Source organism: Pristiophorus japonicus, chromosome 15 (assembly GCF_044704955.1).
Source record: "Pristiophorus japonicus isolate sPriJap1 chromosome 15, sPriJap1.hap1, whole genome shotgun sequence".
NCBI classification, from domain to species: Eukaryota; Metazoa; Chordata; class Chondrichthyes; family Pristiophoridae; genus Pristiophorus; species Pristiophorus japonicus.
The window spans coordinates 116513708-116533954 of NC_091991.1; the positions used below are offsets into that span (position 1 = coordinate 116513708).

The following is a 20247-nucleotide window of genomic DNA, read 5'->3' on the forward strand; positions in this document are numbered from 1 at the left end:
TATAGGAGGCCATTCAAGTGGGGGGGGGGTGTGGAGTGAAAATGAATGTTGCAGTGGCATGGGACAGTATAGTCAAGGGGGATAGATACTGTTCTCTGCAGTCATGAACGGGAGTGGCTTGCCCAGTGCCAGGGTTAAGAATATCTCCTCGTGGCTGGAAAAGAACTTGGGAGTGGGAGGGAGAGGATCCAGTTGTCCTGGTCCACATGGGAACCAATGACATAGGTAGAACTAGGAATGAGAGTTTGAGGAGCTAGGGTCGAAATTAAAACATAGGACCTCACGGGTAATAATTTATGGATTGACACCTGAGCCACATGCAAATTGGCAGAGGGAGGTTATTGGTAATTTAGACAGTTAAATGCATGGCAGAAAGAGTGGTGTGGGATACAGGGTTTCAATTCATGGGGCACTGGCACCAGTACTGGGGAAAGAGATAGCTGTTCCATTGGGACAGTGGTCAGGGACAGAAGGGTTGAGATCAGTGTCCTGGTGAATTAATAGCACAGATATAAATAAATGGGTTTGATCTAATAGCCTTTATGGAGACATGATTGCAGAGTTACCATGGTTAGGAGCTAAATATTCCAGGATATTTAGAAGAGATAGGCAAAGAAAAAGGAGGGGAGGCGAGGTGGGGGTGTAGCCCTGATAATAAAGGATGGGATAAAGACAGTATTGAGAAAGGATCATAGCTCGGAAAAACAAGATATAGCTAAGAAACAACAAGGAGCAGAAAACGCTGGTGGGAGTAATTTATAAGAACATAAGAAATAAGAGCAGGATTAGGCCATTTGGCACCTCGAGCCTGCTCCGCCATTCAATAGGATTGTCATGTATCTCACACTACTGTACATAACTGTATCTTACCATGCTATACATGACTGTAACTAGAAATGACCTGTAACCACAAGCTTACCTTACCACCAGGGGTGCACTTGCAGGAGACACTGGATACCTGTCCCAGACAGGTCTATAAGGACAGGTCTCAGGCAAGTGTGGCATTCAAGAGCTGTGTAATAAAGGTGCAGGTCCTGCGTGACCTTGACTTCAACATGTGCCTCGTGTGAGTCTGTACTGCAGGGACAGGACTTTACAGTGGCGACGAGTTACGGGATTACAGAATCCACAGAATGGTGACCAACAGCTCAGATGAAAAATACAATGCTGGAGATAATTGGGAGGACTTTATAGAAAGGCTCCAGCAAAGCTTTGTAACCAAAGACTGGTTAGGCGATGATAAGGCAGACAAGAGAAGAGCCCATCTCTTGACCAGCTGTGGCTCGAAAACATACGCCTTAATGAAGGACCTGCTGGCACCCGAGAAACCAGCAAGCAAGTCGTTTGAAGAGTTGAGCACACTAGTAAGAGACCACCTGAAGCCAGCAAGCAGCCTACACATGGCCAGACACAGGTTCTACAACTACAGACGCTGTGTGGGCCAGAGCATACCCGACTTCATGGCGGAACTTTGGAGGTTGGCTAGTTTATGTGAGTTCTCCGATGAGCTAAGGAGAGAAGTACTGAGAGTTTTTTATTGAGGGAATAGGCCATGCAGGCATATTCCGAAAGCTCATAGAGACCAAGAACTTGACCTTAGAGGCAGCAACACTGGTTGCACAGACATTCTTGGCAGGAGAAGAAGAAACGAGGTTGATCTACACTGTGAGTACGACAACTAACGAAACATCGGAACAAGGGGTTCACAGCGTGAAACAAGCTGCTACCCCCACACACAGACAAAGGCAGGAGAGCAGGCCCTCAACAGCAGGCAGTGGCGCCAGAAGCCATAAAGTGCCACATGAACGGCCGTTCACACCTCATCAACCCACAATGCAAGCAATCAACTACAAACTGAGAGAAGCTCAAGAGAGATCAGCCAGACAGAGCCCATCCTTTGGAAACAATGGAAGCGGTCTGTGCTGGAGATGTGGGGGAAAGCACTCATCAAGGGGCTGTCGATTTCAGCACGTGCAGAAAAACGGCAGCTCGGTTGGTATACGAATCGGAAGGGTCGGAAAGCGGACCAGAAGACAGTGGGGACAGTACCCGGGACACCGATGTACAGCGGGTCAACACGATCAATGGCCACTGCTCTTACAACAAGACGCCTCCAATAATGATGAGGGTCCTACTCAACGGGATACCCATCAACATGGAGCTGGATACGGGAGCGAGTCAATCTCTCATGAGCGCTCAACAATTTGAACAGCTGTGGCCGCACAAAAGAGACAGACCAAAGCTCACAAGGGTCGACACCAAACTAAGGACTATACCAAAGAAATCGTCCCAGTCCTTGGCAGCACCATGCTCTCAGTCACACACAAAGGGACAGTAAACCGACTTCCCCTGTGGATTGTCCCCGGAGATCTCCCAGCACTGTTGGGGAGAAGCTGGCTGGCAAAACTAAATTGGAAATGGGATGATGTTCACGCCATGTCGTCAGAGGAACGGACCTCCTGCTCAACAGTTCTAAGTCGATTTGAACATCTCTTTCAGCCAGGTATGGGCACCTTCAAAGGGGCTAAAGTCAAAATCTACGTCACACAGGATGCTAGACCGGTCCATCACAAGGCAAGAGCTATGCCCTATGTGATGAGGGAAAAGATTGAACATGAATTGGACAGGCTTCTGCGGGAAGGCATTATCTCACCCGTGGAATTTAGCGACTGGGCAAGTCCCATCATCCCAGTCATGAAGCCTGATGGATCCGTACGAATCTGTGGGGACTACAAATCTACCATAAACAGAGTCTCCCTACAGGATCAATACCCGCTGCCCAGAGTGGAGGACTTATTTTCCACATTGGCTGGAGGAAAACTTTTCTCAAAACTAGATCTCACATCTACGTATATGACGCAAGAATTGACCGACGAGTCCAAGCTACTCACCACCATCAACACACATCGAGGCCTTTTCATGTACAATCGATGCCCATTCGGCATCAGGTCGGCGGCTGCTATATTCCAGCGCAACATGGAGAGTCTGCTCAAGTCCATCCCAGGGATGGTTGTATTTCAAGACAACATACTTATCACGGGCAGGGACACCGACTCCCATCTCCGCAATTTGGTGGAAGTACTAAAGTGGTTGGATCGGGTAGGCTTAAGAGTTAAGAAATCCAAGTGCCTGTTTCTCGTGCCGAGGTTGAATTTTTGGGCAGAAGGATTGCCGCTGATGGAATCTGCCCAACAGAGTCCAAAACAGAAGCAATTCGCCTGGCAACCAGGCCCCGGAATGTCTCAGAACTGCGCGCCTTTCTCGGGCTGCTCAATTATTTTGGGAACTTTATGCAGAACTTAAGCACGCTGCTGGAGCCTCTCCATGTGCTACTCTGAAAGGGATGCGATTGGTTTTGGGGGGACGCCCAGGAACGCACCTTCAACAAGGTACGCAACCTTCTGTGTTCCAACATTATTTTGGCTTTCTTTGATCCAGGTAAAAAGCTAGTTCTTACATGTGATGCGTCAGCGTATGGGGGCGGGTGCGTTTTATAACATGTCAATGCTGCGGGTAAATTATAACCCATAGCTTATGTCTCCAGGTCACTTTCGCGGGCGGAGCGCGGGTACGGCATGATGGAGAAGGAGGCGCTTGCGTGCATGTACGGTGTCAAAAAGATGCACCAATACCTTTTCGGGGCCAAGTTCGCATTAGAAACCGACCACAAGTCCCTCACGTTCCTACTATCTGAGAGCAAGGCAATAAACGCCAACGCCTAGGCGCACATTCAACGGTGGTCACTCATGCTGGCCTCTTACGATTACACCATAAGGCACAGACCAGGCACAGACAACTGTGCCGACGCGCTTAGCAGGCTACCCCTGGCAACCACGGAAGGGTCTGACGAACAGAACTGTGAGATAGTTATGGCATCAATGCCTTTGAGTCCACAGGTTCGCCCATGATGGCTCGCCAAATCAGAGCCTGGACGACCAGCGACCCCACGTTATCCCTAGTAAAAAGATGTGTCTTAACTGGTGACTGGGCAGAGGCTCGTGGTGCGTGCCCCGAGGAGATCAAACCTTTCCATAGGCGCATGCATGAGCTGTCACTACAAGCAGACTGCCTGATGTGGAGCAGCCGAGTAGTTATGCCTCTGCGAGGCAGAGAGGTATTTGTCCGGGAGCTCCACCGCGAGCACCCGGGGATCGTTCTCATGAGGCCATAGCCAGATCCCACATCTGGTGGCCTGGCATTGACGCGGACTTGGAGCTCTGCGTCCGACGGTGCACCATTTGTGCCCAACTCAGCAATGCCCCAGGGAGGCCCCCCTGAGCCCCTGGCCTTGGCCCACCAAACCGTGGTCGCGGGTGCACGTAGACTACGTGGGCCCATTCATGGGCAAAATGTTCCTCGTAGTTGTAGATGCATTTTCAAAGTGGATCGAATGCACCATTTTAAACTCGAGCACCACCTCCACCACGGTGGAGAGCCTTGGAACCATGTTCACAACGCATGGCATTCCTGACGTATTGGTCAGTGATAATGGTCCGTGCTTCACCAGCGCAGAATTCCAAGATTTCATGAGTGACCATAGCATAAAACACGTTAGGACGGCACCGTTCAAGCCGGCCTCCAACGGCCAGGTGGAGCGAGCAGTGCAGATCATTAAACAAGGCATGCCCAAAATCCAAGGTCCCACGCTACAGGGCCGCCTGTCGCGACTAGTTACGGCATACAGATCTCGTCCGCATTCATTGACTGGAGTTCCCTCCGCGCAACTATTGATGAAACGGACCTTAAAGACAAGGCTCTCATTAATCCTCCCAGACATGCATGAAATCGTTGAGGCAAAGTGCCGTAAGCTAACTGAGTACCATGTCCGAAATTCGAAGGGGAGGCGGAATGAGATAGGGGACAAAGTGTTTGTGCTAAACTATGGCAGGGGTCCTAAATGGCTTGCAGGGACAGTAACAGAAAAGGAAGGAAACAGGCTACCGGTGATGCAAATGGACAATGGCCAAATCTGCCGGAGGCATGTAGACCAAGTCAAAAGTAGATTTACCAACAACACTGCTGAACCAGAAGCTGACTACAATGTGGAACTCACACCACACCTGGTGGACAGACAGAGGGAACATCCTGAGGAAAGGGCAATCCCAACAGACAGCCCAGGCGAGACACCAACAATCATACTGAACGAGACAGACTGCCCAGGCTAGATACCAGCAATCACACCGAAAGAAAAACAGGCACCAAGGCAAACAACTGAACCACAACTAAGACGCTCCACGCGAGAGCGTAGACCACCTAAGAGACTGAACCTATAAAGACAATAAGACCTTGGGGGAGGGTGATGTCATGTATCTCACACTACTGTACATAACTGTATCTTACCATGCTATACATGACTGTAACTAGAGATGATCTGTAACCACAAGCTTACCTTACCACCAAGGGTGCACTTGCAGGAGACACTGGATACCTGTCCCAGACAGGTATACAAGGACAGGTCTCAGGCAAGTGTGCAGGTCCCGAGTGACCTTGACTTCAACATGTGCCTCATGTGAGTCTGTACTGCAGGGACAGGACTTTACAAAGATCATGGCTGATCTGATCATGCGCACAGCTCCACTTCCCTGCCTGCTCCCTTTACTCCCTTATCGCTCAAAAATCTGTCTATCTCTGCCATAAATATATTCAATGACCCAGCCTCCACAGCTCTCTGGGGCAGAGAATTCCACAGATTTACAACCTTCTGAGAGAAGAAATTCCTCCTCATCTCAGTTTTAAATGGGCAACCCCTTATTCTGAAACTATGCCCCCTAGTTCTAGATTCCCCCATGAGTGGAAACTTCCTCTTTGCATCTACCTTGTTGAGCTCCCTCATTATTTTATATGTTTCAGTAAGATCACCTCTCATTCTTCTGAACTCCAATGAGTACAGGCCCAACCTGTTCAACCTTTCTTCATGTCAATCCCTTCATCTCAGGAATCAACCTAGTGAACCTTCTCTGAACAGCCTCCAATGCAAGTATATCCCTCCTTAAATAAGGAGACCAAAACTGTACGCAGTGCTCCAGGTGTGGCCTCACCAATATCCTGTACAATTATAGCAGGATTTATCTGCTTTTATACTCCACCCCACCCCCCTTGCAATAAAGGCCAACATTCCATTTGCCTTCCTGATTACTTGCTGTACTTGCATACTAACTTTTTGTGTTTCATGCACAAGGACCCCCAGGTCTCTTTGTACTGCAGTATTTTGTAATTTTTCTCCATTTAAATAATAATTAGCTTTTTCATTTTTACTGCCGAAGTGGATAACTTCATACTTTCCCACATTATACTCCATCTGCCAAATGTTTGCCCACTCACTTAGCCTGTCTATATCCCTTTGCAGATTTTTTGTGTCCTCCTCACAATTTGCTTTCCCACCCATTTTTGTATCATCAGCAAACATGGCTACATTACACTCGGTCCCTTCATCCAAATCTTTAATAGAGATTTTAAATAGTTGAGGCCCTCTAACAATAGTTGTAGTGTCGTGCACAGTACAAATCAGGAAATTAGAGGTGCATGTAATAAGGGTAATACAGTAATCATAGGGACTTTAATTTTCATATAGACTGGGCAAACCAAATTTGCAGTAATAGTGCAGAGACTGAGTTCATACAATGCATTCAAGATGAGTTTTCTAGAATAGTATGTGGAGGAACCAACTCGTGATCAGGCTATTTTTGATCTAGTATTGTGTGATGAGACGGGATTAATTAATAACCTTGTAGTAAAGTAGCCTCTAGGGAGCAGTGATCATAATATGATAGAATTTTATGTTGAGTTTGAGAGTGATTTAGTCAAGAACAAACTATACTTAAATCTGAACAAAGCAAACTACGTAGGTATGAGAGGCGATTTGGCTAAGGTAGGTTGGGAAACTAGATTAAAAGATATGATGGTAGAGAAGCAATGTCAAATATTTAAATAAATAATTCATAATTCACAACAAAAATACATTCCCTTAAAGAATATAAAGCCCATGGGAAAAATAGTTCCAAAGTGGCTAACAAGAGAAGTTAAAGATAATATTAGATTAAACGAAGAGGCTTATAATGTTGACAAAAAGAGTAGTAAGACTGAGGATTGGGAGGTTTTTAGAATTCATTAAAGGATGACCAAGAAATTGATAAAGAACGAGAAAATAGAATATGGGAGTAATCTAACAAAAGACATAAAACACATTGTATGCTTCTATAGGTATGTCAGAAGGAAGAGATGATCGAAAGTAAATGTGGGTCCCTTACAGGCAGAGATAAGAGAAATTATAATTGTGAATAAGGAAATGGCAGAGACATTAAACAAATACGTTTGGCTGAATCTTCTGTGGTGGTAGTGGGCAGCAAGTCGGGTGGGAAAGTTGTTTTTTTTGACAGCGAGTCAGGAACCCACGTGTCTTTCCCACAGGTGCATGTCATCGTGGAGCCGACCCAACCTCCAGCGGCAGTGGACCCAATTGAAATCATCATGGCGTACTTTACAGGCACATAAGAGCCTTTGCCCCCCCTCCCCCCCTCCACTTTATAAATCTCGCTGCATGACCACGGGATTCACAGAGCTCGGGAACCACGTCTGTCAACCTGAGGCAGGAACTCCATGGCCATTGCTCCAATTGATTATTTGACAACATGGAAAACAAACCAAAATAAAAACATGTTGATTACATCAGCTCACAGATTGATGGAGATTCTGTACTTATTGAAAAACGACTGGTAAATGTTAATTTTTCACTGGCCATTCTCAGCTGTTGCCTTTCAACCGAACAGTAATTGCAGTGAATTGATCTGCACTTTCAAAAATGCCATTTAAAAAAATCTTTGTGTTGCTTCTGGTCAGGTTTTTCTCACAATATACTGTGATTGTCCAGTTACACGTTAAATCTAGTCATCAACTGTAACAATTTCATTCTCATCACTCATTCCACTGGTTCAATGTGCTTTCAGTCCTGAATATAACTAATTTATTTTTTCAGTCTGAGACTTTATGGAAATTGCGGAGGTACTGGCCATAATCTTCCAATCCTCCTTGGGTACGGTGGTGATGCCAGCGGACTGGAGAATTGCAAATGTTACACCCTTGTTCAAAAAAGGGTGTAAGGGTAAACCCAGCAACTACAGGCCAGTCAGTTTAACCTCGGTGGTGGGGAAGCTTATAGAAATGATAATCCAGAACAAAAGTAACAGTCACTTGGACAAGTACGGATTAATTAAGGAAAGACAACACATATTTGGTGAAGGCAAATCGTGATTCACTAACTTGATTGAGTTTTTTGATGAGGTAACAGAAGGGGTTGATGAGGGCAATGCAGTTGATGTGGTGTACATGGACTTCCAAAAAGTGTTTGATAAAGTGCCACATAATAGGCTTACCAACAAAGTTGAAGCCCATGGAATAACAGGGACAGTGGCAGCATGGATATGAAATTGGCTAAGTGACAGGGAAACAGGGAGTAGTGGTGAATGGTTGTTTATCTGACTGGAGGAAGATATACAGTGGGGTTCCCCAGGGGTCAGTATTCGGACCACTGCTTTTCTTGATATATATTAATGACTTGGAATTGGGTGTACAGGGCATAATTTAAAAATTTGCAGATGACACTAAACTTGGAAGTAAAGTGAACATTGAACAGTGAGGAGGATAGTGATAGACTTGAAGAGGACATGGACAGGTTGGTGGAATGGGCGGACACATGGCAGATGGAATTTAACGCAGAAAAGTGCGAAGGGATACATTTTGGTAGGAAGAACGAGGAGAGGCAATATAAATGAAAGGGTACAATTCTTAAGTGGGTGCATGAACAGAGAGACCTAGGGGTAAATGTACACAAATCATTGAAGGTGGCAAGACAGGTTGAGAAAGCGGTTAAAAAAGCGTATGGGATCCTGGGCTTCATAAATAAAGGCATGGAGTACAAAAGCAAGGAAATTATGGTGACCCTTCATAAATCGCTGGTTCAGCCTCAACGAGAGTATTGTGTCCAATTCTGGGCACCACATTTTAGGAAGTATGTGAAGGCCTTAGAGAGGGTGCAGGAAAGATTTAAAGGAATGATTCCAGGGATGAGGGACTTCAGTTACAAGGATAGACTGGAGAAGCTGGGGTTGTTCTCCTTAGAGCAGAGAAGGTTGAGAGGAGATTTGAGAAAGGTGTTCAAAATCATGAGAGATCTGGACATAGTAGACAGAAACTGTTCCCATTGGCGGAAGGGTCAAGAACCAGAGGACACAGATTTAAGGTGATTGGCAGAAGAACCAACATGAGGGAAAATGTTTTTGCACAGCGAGTAGTTAGGATCTGGAATTCACTGCCTGAAAGGGTGGTGGAGGCAGATTCAATTGTGGCTTTCGAAAGGGAATTGGATAAGTACCTGAAGGAACATTTTTTGCAGGGCTACGGGGAAAGGGAGGGGGAGTGTGACAAGCTGAAGAGTGCTTGCAGAGAGTCGACACGGGCTCGATGGGCTGAATGGCCTCCTTCTGTGCTAGATTGAACTTAAAACTTTAAGGATCACGGCTTAAAACGCTTCAGGAGTGACATCACCAGACCCGCTCCATCTCATTGGGCCGGGTAACGCTCTGGGCTGGCTTATAGGCCCCATTAAGGTAAGTTCATTCTGTACAGTGGGATGGAGCCAGCAGCAGGGTCGGAACCGCACTGGAGCTGTCAAGGTAAGGAAAATTCCAGCCTTTGTATTTATCTTACAGAAGAAGACACAAAAAATATTTTGGAAATAGTGGGGAACCAAGAATCTAGTGAGAATGAGGAGCGTAAGGATATTAGTATTAGTAAAAAAATAGTACTGGAGCAATTAATGGGACTAAAAGCTGATAAATCCCCTGGACCTGATGGCCTACATTCTAGGGTTTGAAAAGAGGTGGCTACAGAGATAGTGGATGCATTGATTTTGATCTTTAATGAGCTTCCAGAATTCCCTAGATTCTAGAACCGTCCCCACGGATTGAAAGGTAGCAAATGTAACCCCACTATTCAAGAAAGGAGGGAGAGAGAAATCAGGGAACAATAGACCAGTTAACCTGACATCAGTAGTAGGGAAAATGCTAGAATTTATTAGTCATCATGGGCAGTCCCTCGGAATCGAGGAAGACTTGCTTCCACTCCTGAAGTGAGTTCTTTGGTGGCTGAACAGTCCAATACGAGAGCCACAGACTTTGTCACAGATGGGACAGACAGTCGTTGAGGGCGGAACTGGTTTGCCGCACGCTGCTTCCGCTGCCTGCGCTTGATTTCTGCAGGCTCTCGGCGTTGAGACTCGAGGTGCTCAGCGCCCTCCTGGATGCACTTTCTCCACTTAGGGCGGTCTTTGGCCAGGGACTCCCAGGTGTCAGTGGTAATGTCGCACTTTGTCAGGGAGGCTTTGAGGATGTCCTTGTAACGTTTCTGCTGCCCACCTTTGACTCGTTTTCTGTGAAGGAGCTCTGCATAGAGCACTTGTTTTGGGAGTCTGGTGTCTGGCATGCGAACTATTGGCCTGCCCAGCGAAGCTGATTGAGTGTGGTCAGTGCTTCAATGCTGGGGGTGTTAGCCTGGACGAGGACACTGATGTTGGTGCGCCTGTCCTCCCAGGAGATTTGCAGGATCTTGCGGAGACATCATTGATGATATACCTCCAGCAACTTGAGGTGTCTTCGTACATGTGTAATGAGAGAGGATTAATTAGCAATACCGTTGTGCGAGGCCCCTTGGGGAAGAGTGACCATTATATGGTGGAATTCTGCATTAGGATGGAGAATGAAACAGTTAATTCAGAGACCATGGTCCAGAACTTAAAGAAGGGTAACTTTGAAGGTATGAGGCATGAATTAGCTAGGATTGATTGGTGAATGATACTTAAGGAGTTGACTGTGGATGGGCAATGGCAGACATTTAGAGACCGCATGGATGAACTACAACAATTGTACATTCCTGTCTGTCGTAAAAATAAAAAAGGGAAGGTGGATCAACTGTGGCTATCAAGGGAAATCAGGGATAGTATTAAAGTCAAGGAAGTGGCATACAAATTGGCCAGAAATAGCAGTGAACCCGGAGACTGGGAGAAATTTAGAACTCAGCAGAGGAGGACAAAGTGTTTGATTAGGGCAGGGAAAATGAAGTACGAGAAGAAGCTTGCAGGGAACATTAAGGCGGATTGCAAAAATTTCTATAGATATGTAAAGAGAAAAAGGTTAGTAAAGACAAACGTAGGTCCCCTGCAGTCAGAATCAGGGGAAGTCATAACGGGGAACAAAGAAATGGCGGACCAATTGAACAAGTACTTTGGTTCAGTATTCACTAAGGAGGACACTAACAACCTTCCGGATATAAGAGGGGTCAGAGGGTCTAGTAAGGAGGAGGAACTGAGGGAAATCCTTATTAGTCAGGAAATTGTGTTGGGGAAATTAATGGGATTGAAGGCCGATAAATCCCCAGGGCCTGATGGACTGCATCCCAGAGGACTTAAGGAGGTGGCCTTGGAAATAGCGGATGCATTGACAGTCATTTTCCAACATTCCATTGACTCTGGATCAGTTCCTATCGAGTGGAGGGTAGCCAATGTAACCCCACTTTTTAAAAAAGGAGGGAGAGAGAAAACAGGGAATTATAGACCGGTAAGCCTGACATCGGTAGTGGGTAAAATGATGGAATCAATTATTAAGGATGTCATAGCAGCGCATTTGGAAAGAGGTGACATGATAGGTCCAAGTCAACATGGATTTGTGAAAGGGAAATCATGCTTGACAAATCTTCTGGAATTTTTTGAGGATGTTTCCAGTAGAGTGGACAAGGGAGAACCAGTTGATGTGGTATATTTGGACTTTCAGAAGGCTTTCGACAAGGTCCCACACAAAAGATTAATGTGCAAAGTTAAAGCACATGGGATTGGGGGTAGTGTGCTGACATGGATTGAGAACTGGTTGTCAGACAAGAAGCAAAGAGTAAGTGTAAATGGGTACTTTTCAGAATGGCAGGCGGTGACTAGTGGGGTACCGCAAGGTTCTGTGCTGGGGCCCCAGCTATTTACACTGTACATTAATGATTTAGACGAGGGGATTAAATGTAGTATCTCCAAATTTGCGGATGACACTAAGTTAGGTGGCAGTGTGAGCTGCGAGGAGGATGCTATGAGGCTGCAGAGCGACTTGGATAGGTTAGGTGAGTGGGCAAATGCATGGCAAATGAAGTATAATGTGGATAAATGTGAGGTTATCCACTTTGGTGGTAAAAACAGAGAGACAGACTATTATCTGAATGGTGACAGATTAGGAAAAGGGGAGGTGCAAAGAGACCTGGGTGTCATGGTACATCAGTCATTGAAGGTTGGCATGCAGGTACAGCAGGCAGTTAAGAAAGCAAATGGCATGTTGGCCTTCATAGCGAGGGGATTTGAGTACAGGGGCAGGGAGGTGTTGCTACAGTTGTACAGGGCATTGGTGAGGCCACACCTGGAGTATTGTGTACAGTTTTGGTCTCCTAGCCTGAGGAAGGACATTCTTGCTATTGAGGGAGTGCAGCGAAGGTTCACCAGACTGATTCACGGGATGGCAAGACTGACATACCAAGAAAGACTGGATCAACTGGGCTTGTATTCACTGGAGTTCAGAAGAATGAGAGGGGACCTCATAGAAACGTTTAAAATTCTGATGGGTTTAGACAGGTTAGATGCAGGAAGAATGTTCCCAATGTTAGGGAAGTCCAGAACCAGGGGTCACAGTCTAAGGATAAGGGGTAAGCCATTTAGGACCGAGATGAGGAGGAATTTCTTCACACAGAGTGGTGAACCTGTGGAATTCTCTACTACAGAAAGTTGTTGAGGCCAATTCACTAAATATATTCAAAAAAGAGTTAGATGTAGTCTTTACTACTAGGGGAATCAAGGGGTATGGTGAGAAAGCAGGAATGGGGTACCGAAGTTGCATGTTCAGCCATGAACTCATTGAATTGCGGTGCAGGCTAGAAGGGCCGAATGGCCTACTCCTGCACCTATTTTCTATGTTTCTATGTTTCTACATGGTCCATGTCTCTGAGCCATCCAGGAGGGTGGGTATTACAACAGCCCTGTAGACCATCAGCTTGGTGGTAGTTTTGAGGGCCTGATCTTTGAACACTCCTTTCCTCAGGCGGCCGAAGGCTGCACTGGAGGCGATGTTGAATCTCTGCATCAATGTCTGCTTTTGTTGATAAGAGGCTCCTGAGGTATGAGAAATGGTCCACGTCGTCGAGGGCCGCGCTGTGGATCTTGATGATTGGGGGGCAGTGCTGTGCGACGAGGACAGGCTGGTGGACGACCTTTGTCTTGCGGATGTTTAGCGTAAGGTCCATGCTTTCATATGCCTCAGTAAATACATCGACTATATCCTGGAGTTCAGCACTCAGAATGTGCGCAGACGCAGGTGTCGTCCGCGTACTGTAGCTCAACGACAGAGGTTGGGTGATCTTGGACCTGGCTTGGAGACGGCGTAGGTTAAACAGCTTCCCACTGGCTCTGTAGTTTAGTTCCACTCCAGCGGGGAGCTTGTTGACTGCGAGGTGGAGCATGGCAGTGAGGAAGATTGAGAAGAGGGTTGGTGCGATGACGCAACCCTGTTTGACCCCGGTCCGGATGTGGATTGGGTCTGTAATGGATCCGTTGGTGAGGATCACGGCCTGCATGCCGTCGTGGAGCAGGTGAAGGATGTTGACAAACTTTTGGGGGCATCCGAAACGGTTGAGCACGCTCCATAGACCCTCGCAGTTGACAGTGTCAAAGGCCTTTGTAAGGCCGAAAAAGGCCATGTGTAAAGGCTGGCGCTGCTCACTGCATTTTTCCTGCAGCTGTCCCGCTGCAACGATCATGTCCATTGTGCCCTGTGACTCCGGGAGGAGCTCCTTGGCCATAGGGAGAAGATGGTTGAGGAGAACTCTAGCGACAACTTTCTCAGTGGTTGATAGCAGGGAGATTCCCCTGTAGTTGCCGCAATATTGCGTGACAAATTTGCGCGGTCATGGTACACACTTTGCTGATGACGCCTGCCCGCCACGTGATCATGGAGATCAGGGTGGACAAGAGAGAGCCTTGTTTTCAGCGCCCTTTTCATGAGCAGCTCGGTTGGGGGAACTCCGGTGAGTGAGTGGGGTCTGGTGCGGTAGCTGAGCAGCACTTGGGACAACCGGGTCTGCAGGGAGCCTTCCGAAATGCATTTCAAGCTTTGCTTGATGGTCTGAACTGCCCGTTCTACCTGGCCGTTGGATGCGGGCTTGAACGGGGCAGATGTGATGTGTTTGATCCCACTGCGTGCCATGAATTCCTTGAATTCAGCACTGGTGAAGCACGACCCATTGTCGCTGACTAGGACATCAGGCAGGCCGTGCGTGGCAAACATGGCTCGTAGGCTTTCAATAGTGGCTGTGGACGTACTTACAGACATTATCGCACATTCAGTCCATTTTGAGTAAGCATCCACGACAACCAAAAATATTGTTCCTAGAAATGGGCCCGCATAGTCCACGTGGATCCTCGACCATGGTTTGGAGGGCCACGACCACAAACTTAGCGGTGCCTCTCTGGGTGCATTGCTCAGCTGAGAGCAAGTGTTGCACTGGCGCACACATGACTCTAAATCTGAGTCGATGCTGGGCCACCACACATGGGATCTGGCTATGGCTTTCATCATTACAATGCCTGGGTGGGTGCTGTGCAGCTCACAAATGAACGTATCTCTGCCTTTCTTGGGCAAGACCACGCAATTGCTCCACAACAGACAGTCCGCCTGCAGGGACATTTCGTCTTTGCGCCTGTGGAACGGCTTAATCACCTCCTGCATCTCCGCTGGGATGCTGGACCAGCTCCCATGGAGGATGCAGTTTTTTTTACCAAGGACAGTAAAGGATCTTGGCTGGTCCAGGTCCTGATCTGGCGGGCTGTAACAGATGACTTTTCGTTTTCAAATGCATCTATCACCAAGAGCAAGTCTAGGCTGTGCCATTTCCACCCGGTGGTGGGCAATGGTGGCCGACTGAGAGCATCTGCATAGTTCTCTGTGCCCAGTCTGTGGCGGATTACATAGTTGTAGGCCGACAGCGTGAGCACCCATCTTTGGATGTGGGCAGAGGCATTGGTGTTAATCCCTTTGCTCTCAGAGAATAGCGATATGAGCAGCTTGTGGTCAGTTTCAAGCTCAAACTTGAGGCCAAGTAAGTACTGGTGCATTTTTTTTACCCCATAAATGCACGCCAGAGCCTCTTTTTCAATCATGCTGTAGGCCCTTTTGGCCTTGGACAAGCTCCTGGATGCATAAGCGACCGGTTGCAAAATCCCCGATTCGTTAGCCTATTGTAACACACATCCGACCCCGTATGACGACGCATTTAAGCTAGCACTAATCTTTTACAAGAGTTTGTTTGAACACAACAGATTTCTGGCTTTCTTAAAGGCAGCCTCTTGTGAATTTCCCATACCCAGTCGTCTCCCTTGTGCAGTAGCGCATGTAAGGGTTCTAGCAGGGTGCTTAACCCAGGTAGGAAATTACCGAAATAGTTAAGGAGTCCCAGGAACGACCGCAGCTCCGTCACGTTCTGTGGTCTCGGTGCATTCTTGATGGCCTCCGTCTTGGCGTCGGTGGGTCTGATGCCGTCTGCTGCGATTCTTCTTCCCAAGAACTCGACCTCCTGTGCCAGGAAAACACACTTCGAGCATTTCAACCTGAGCCCCATGCGATCCAACCGACTAAGAACCTCTTCCAGATTCTTCAAGTGCTCAATGGTGTCCCGACCTGTAACCAGTATGACGTCCTGGAAAACCATGGTGTGAGGAACCTATTTAGCAGGCTCTCCAGGTTCCGTTGGAAGATTGCCCCAGCCGACCAAATCCCGAACGGGCACCTGTTATAGATGAACAGATCTTTGTGCGTGTTGATGCAGGTGAGGCCTTTCGAAGACTCCTCCAGCTCTTGCATCATGTAGGCCGAGGTCAGGTCCAGCTTGATGAACATCTTCCCTCCAGCCAGGGTCGCAAATAGGTCGTCTGCATTGGGTAGTGGGTACTGGTCCTGTAGTGAAAAATGGTTAATCGTTACTTTATAGTCCCCACAAATTCTAACCGTGCCATCCTCTTTAAGTACCGGGACAATAGGACTAGTCCACTCGTTGAATTCCACCGGCGCGATGATGCCTTCTCGCTGCAGCCTGTCCAGCTCAATTTCTACTTTCTCACACATCATATACGGTACCGCCCGTGCCTTGTGGTGGACGGGTCACGTACCGGGAACCAAATGGATCTGCATTTTCGCCCCCGAGAAGCTTCCAGTGCCTGGCTCGAACAACAATTGAAACGTGCTCAGAACCTGGGCACATGAGGCTTCGTCGACGGTTGAAAGCGCTCGGATGTCGTCCCAGTTCCAGCGGATTTTTCCCAGCCTGCTTCTGCCAAACAATATGGGGCCATCTCCTGGCACAATCAACAGCGGGTGTTCGTGTACTGCTCTGTCAAAGGAGACTTTGACTTCTGCACTGCCAATTACAGGGAATAGTTCCTTGGTGTAAGTCCTTAGTTTGGTATGAATGGGGCTGAGCTTGGGCCTGTGTGCATTTTTGCCCCACAGCCTGTCGAAGGCCTTTTTACTCTTTATGGACTGACTCGATACCGGAATTCTGTTCAGTTCAACTTTCAACATTATTGCTGGACATTTCGTAGTGAATGTGTGTACCCCGTACACTTCTGCCTCCTCGGTACCAGTCTCTAATTCAGCGTGAATCACAGTGGTCGATTTTCCTCTGCAACGTGGTGGTTTTCAGGGTTTGCAGCTTACCTGCACATTCGCTGGAGGTGTCCCATTGTTCTGAAACCATTGCACGCATAGTGCTTGAAACGGTATTGATGGGGCCGATGATCACCTCCACAGCGCCAACAAGGTGTTAACTGCCTCGCATTAACGATTGATGGCGGACTCTGGGTCATCTGAGGTCGGGCAGCAGCAGCCGGCGTGTACATTCTGCCGTGTATATTTCTGTTCGAAAATGAAGTTACTTTATGCACAGTACTGGTCAAAACTTCTTTACTCTGCAAAATCATTTTGGTGTTGTCACTGGTGGACATAAATGCCTGGGCTATCATCATGGCTTTATTTAGATTCGGAGTTTCAACAGTCAAGGATTGCCTCATGGCCAATGACCAGTACAAAAATGCCTCTAAGCATTTGTTCTTGGAATCCCTCAAATTCGCAATGTCCTGCGAGGTGTCTTAGTTCGGCGACATAGCTCGCCACTTCCTGGCTCTCCGACCGTTGACACGTGTAGAACCGATATCTCGGCATCAAGACGCTTTCCTTAGGATTTAGGTGCTCCCGGATTAGCGTACACAACTCTTCATAGGATTTCTCTGTTGGTTTTGCCGGAGCTAGGAGATTCTTCATGAGGCCATAGGTTGTTGCCCCACAGACAGTTAGGAGGATCGCTCTTCATTTGGCAGCGTTCTCGTCCCCTTCCAGCTCGTTGGCCACAAAGTATTGGTCGAGTCTCTCCACGAAGGCCTCCCAATCGTCCCCTTCTGAGAACTTCTCCCGGATACCGACTGTTCTTTGCATTTACGCGCAGTTGTTCGTTACCTCGTCGCCAATTGGTATGCTCATAATAAAGGATGAAACTGAGTACTGTGTACAGTGAGCAAGTGTGACCTTAGCTCCTTTAATAAGACTCCAGAGTGCAGGTACCTCGTGGGTGGCCTGCTTATATTCTGTGCTCCCAAGGGATGCTGGGATCCCTTGGGACTCCAACAGGTAGGCTCTCTGGTGGTAGTGTAATACAGGTTACAAGGGGTTAAATACATAACAATGGGATTGCAGGTAATATATTAGCATGGATTGAAGATTGGTTAACGGACAGAACACAGAGTGTAGGAATAAACTGGTCATTTTAGGTTGGCAGGCTGTAACTAGTGTGGTACCGCAAGGATCTGTGCTTGGGCCTCAGTTATTTACAATCTATATCAATGACTTAGATGAGAGTTTCCAAGTTTGCTGATGATACAAAGCCAATTGGGAAAATAGCCAGAAATGGAGGCCTGACCAGCAAAACTAAGCAATGCACAGAGCAGCCTACAGCCGATGCAACATGAATCTGCATTAAACAGAAAGAATTCTCAATAAACCTATTGTTTCCTTTAAGAGGTGTGTTTCAGCTCCCAGGATTCAGCACCTGGGACTCCGCTTTTATGCGCAAGGCTCTGGCATGTGAGGCGTGGCCGCTTATTGTGGTCTCAAATCATATCTTGGAAATGCATCAGATTATATGATGTCTGATCACACAAGGCAAGACCCCACTCATAATGCAGAGCCTTGCAATACTTCCTCTTTCATCTCCTTTTACCATTTGGGAGTTCATTATTTTACTTTAGACTAGTATTTAAATATTTCTCCCAACAGCCAACAGCTAATCTGTAATCGCAAAAAATGTTCAGTTAATTTTCTTATTTAAAAGTCTTATTTAGAATTTTATGCACTGTTTCCAAATGTTGCTCCCCATCCTTTACACAAACCAATGGTATATTTCCGAGGAGTAAACGGGCCAAGCTCCTGGCATCATTTTGAATTGTTACATAAGATGATGTATTCTGGTTAATTTTAAACACATTTTTACTTTGCGATCGATAAATTTTTCATCTAAGAAAACAGGAAAAATAAATTAAATTAGACCATTACTTCTTCAAAAGCTACCTCAACAGTTAAATGTTTGTAAAATAAGTAACATTTCCATTTCTTACCTGAAAATAAAATGTTTGTATCAGAATGCTGATTGTGAGGGGGATCTGCCTTGTGGCCACAACATGTATCCGAGTGGCTGACATGGATCTAATTGATTGGAGTCCACATACAGAACTGAAAAAGATTGACGTTGACAGCTGCTGTCCCGAGGGAAGCAGCAATTTGCTGCAATAAGTTCACATGTATCAGCTTACAGTGTTTTATACCTGTTTGGATGAAAGATCTCCCACTGCTCCATTTATTGACTCATTTCCATTCTTCAGTCCCGACAGTTCGATGAATGTTGTCTCTCACGACTGTTTAACCCTTCTTTATCTGCTACAACATTCCCCCATTTCCTCCAATCTTATGCTGTATGTACTGATCCAAGCTGGAGTTTCAGTTTTGTTGGCAGTGGCAACCCTTTGTTATACACAGAAGTTACAACAGAGAGACAGCCCATTCAGCCCAGCCAGACCTCCACCCAAGGTAATAGTTCTGGTCACATTCACCCACCTGTTCCCATGTCCTTTCAACCTCTTTTCCTTCATCCACCTATCCAGTCTAATCTAGACTGTTGACAGTGGTGGATTTTAACCCTACCTTCCCAGCAGGTAAGCTGTTAAAATCCACTGGCTGAGTCACCCACTGATGTTCCGCCTGGACCCTGCCATTTCCACTTTACGCACCCGCCCAAAGCAGGCGGGGTCCTTCTTTAAATCAGCAGATTGCTGACATCTGGCCCCAACTGCCATTTTAACTCCAACCTGAGTGAGAAAACTGCTGCTGCTATCATGCCAGGTTGGATCAGGCCAGATGAGGATTAGGATGCCCTGAATAAGGCAAGTTTTTCAATGTTCTTAGTGGGGCTTGAAGGAACGGGAGTACTCCTGTCCATGTGAGCTGAGCAGCCCTCCTCTGACATTCCTGGATGGGTGGGAATAGTGGGATTTTGGGTGACTGGCCGATGGTGAAGAGATTGTGGCATAGACCTACATGACTCTGTGGCAATGGCCACTGACCAGCTGCACATTCATGCAAACAAATTGCTTTCTGCTAACATGCTGATGGCTGGTTTTCTGGTGCCCCTTAATAGCTACATATGTGCCGCCAGTGAGCTCCTGAACGAGGGAATCCAGCCACAGCAGCAAATCCCAGACACCTTTCATTCTGCCCGCTCCAGTCCACTAGGAAGGAGATGTAATCATTGGCCCTGTCAAAGAGGACTTCAGGAGGAGTTAATATTGTGTGAATCGAAATGATTGTATAGATTCAGGGAACTGTGAACCTGTCAGCCAGCACTAATTTAGTTGATCTGCGGTGATGTACAGCAGACTGAGGGATGTGAGAATTGACCCCTGTTGTACCCTGGGAAGATCCTGAGGCTAAGTCAAGGATACTGGTAACTTTCACTGCCAGTGGCAAAGCATGGCGACCTGGCCCAGCAGGCAGTAGGCCTTGTTGCAGAAATCTGTGAAAGTGATGTGCCTGGTGAAGTGCAGCCTCCTCATGCACTGCTTCTCAGACCAAGGCATCT

At 47.0% G+C, this 20247-nt stretch overlaps 1 protein-coding gene and 1 long non-coding RNA gene across 2 annotated transcripts in view; one reads left to right on the forward strand and one right to left on the reverse strand.

Moving 5' to 3' along the window:
* Nucleotides 1-20247, forward strand: part of LOC139225844 (ankyrin repeat and fibronectin type-III domain-containing protein 1-like) — a 1527386-nt gene that overhangs the window by 91561 nt on the left and 1415578 nt on the right. The window lies entirely within an intron of this gene.
* LOC139225845 (uncharacterized) overlaps nucleotides 1-20247 on the reverse strand; it is a 62206-nt gene that overhangs the window by 33547 nt on the left and 8412 nt on the right. The window contains exon 2 of the long non-coding RNA XR_011587165.1: nucleotides 18731-18845. This is a non-coding gene — a long non-coding RNA (uncharacterized lncRNA). The remainder of the gene's footprint in view (nucleotides 1-18730; nucleotides 18846-20247) is intronic.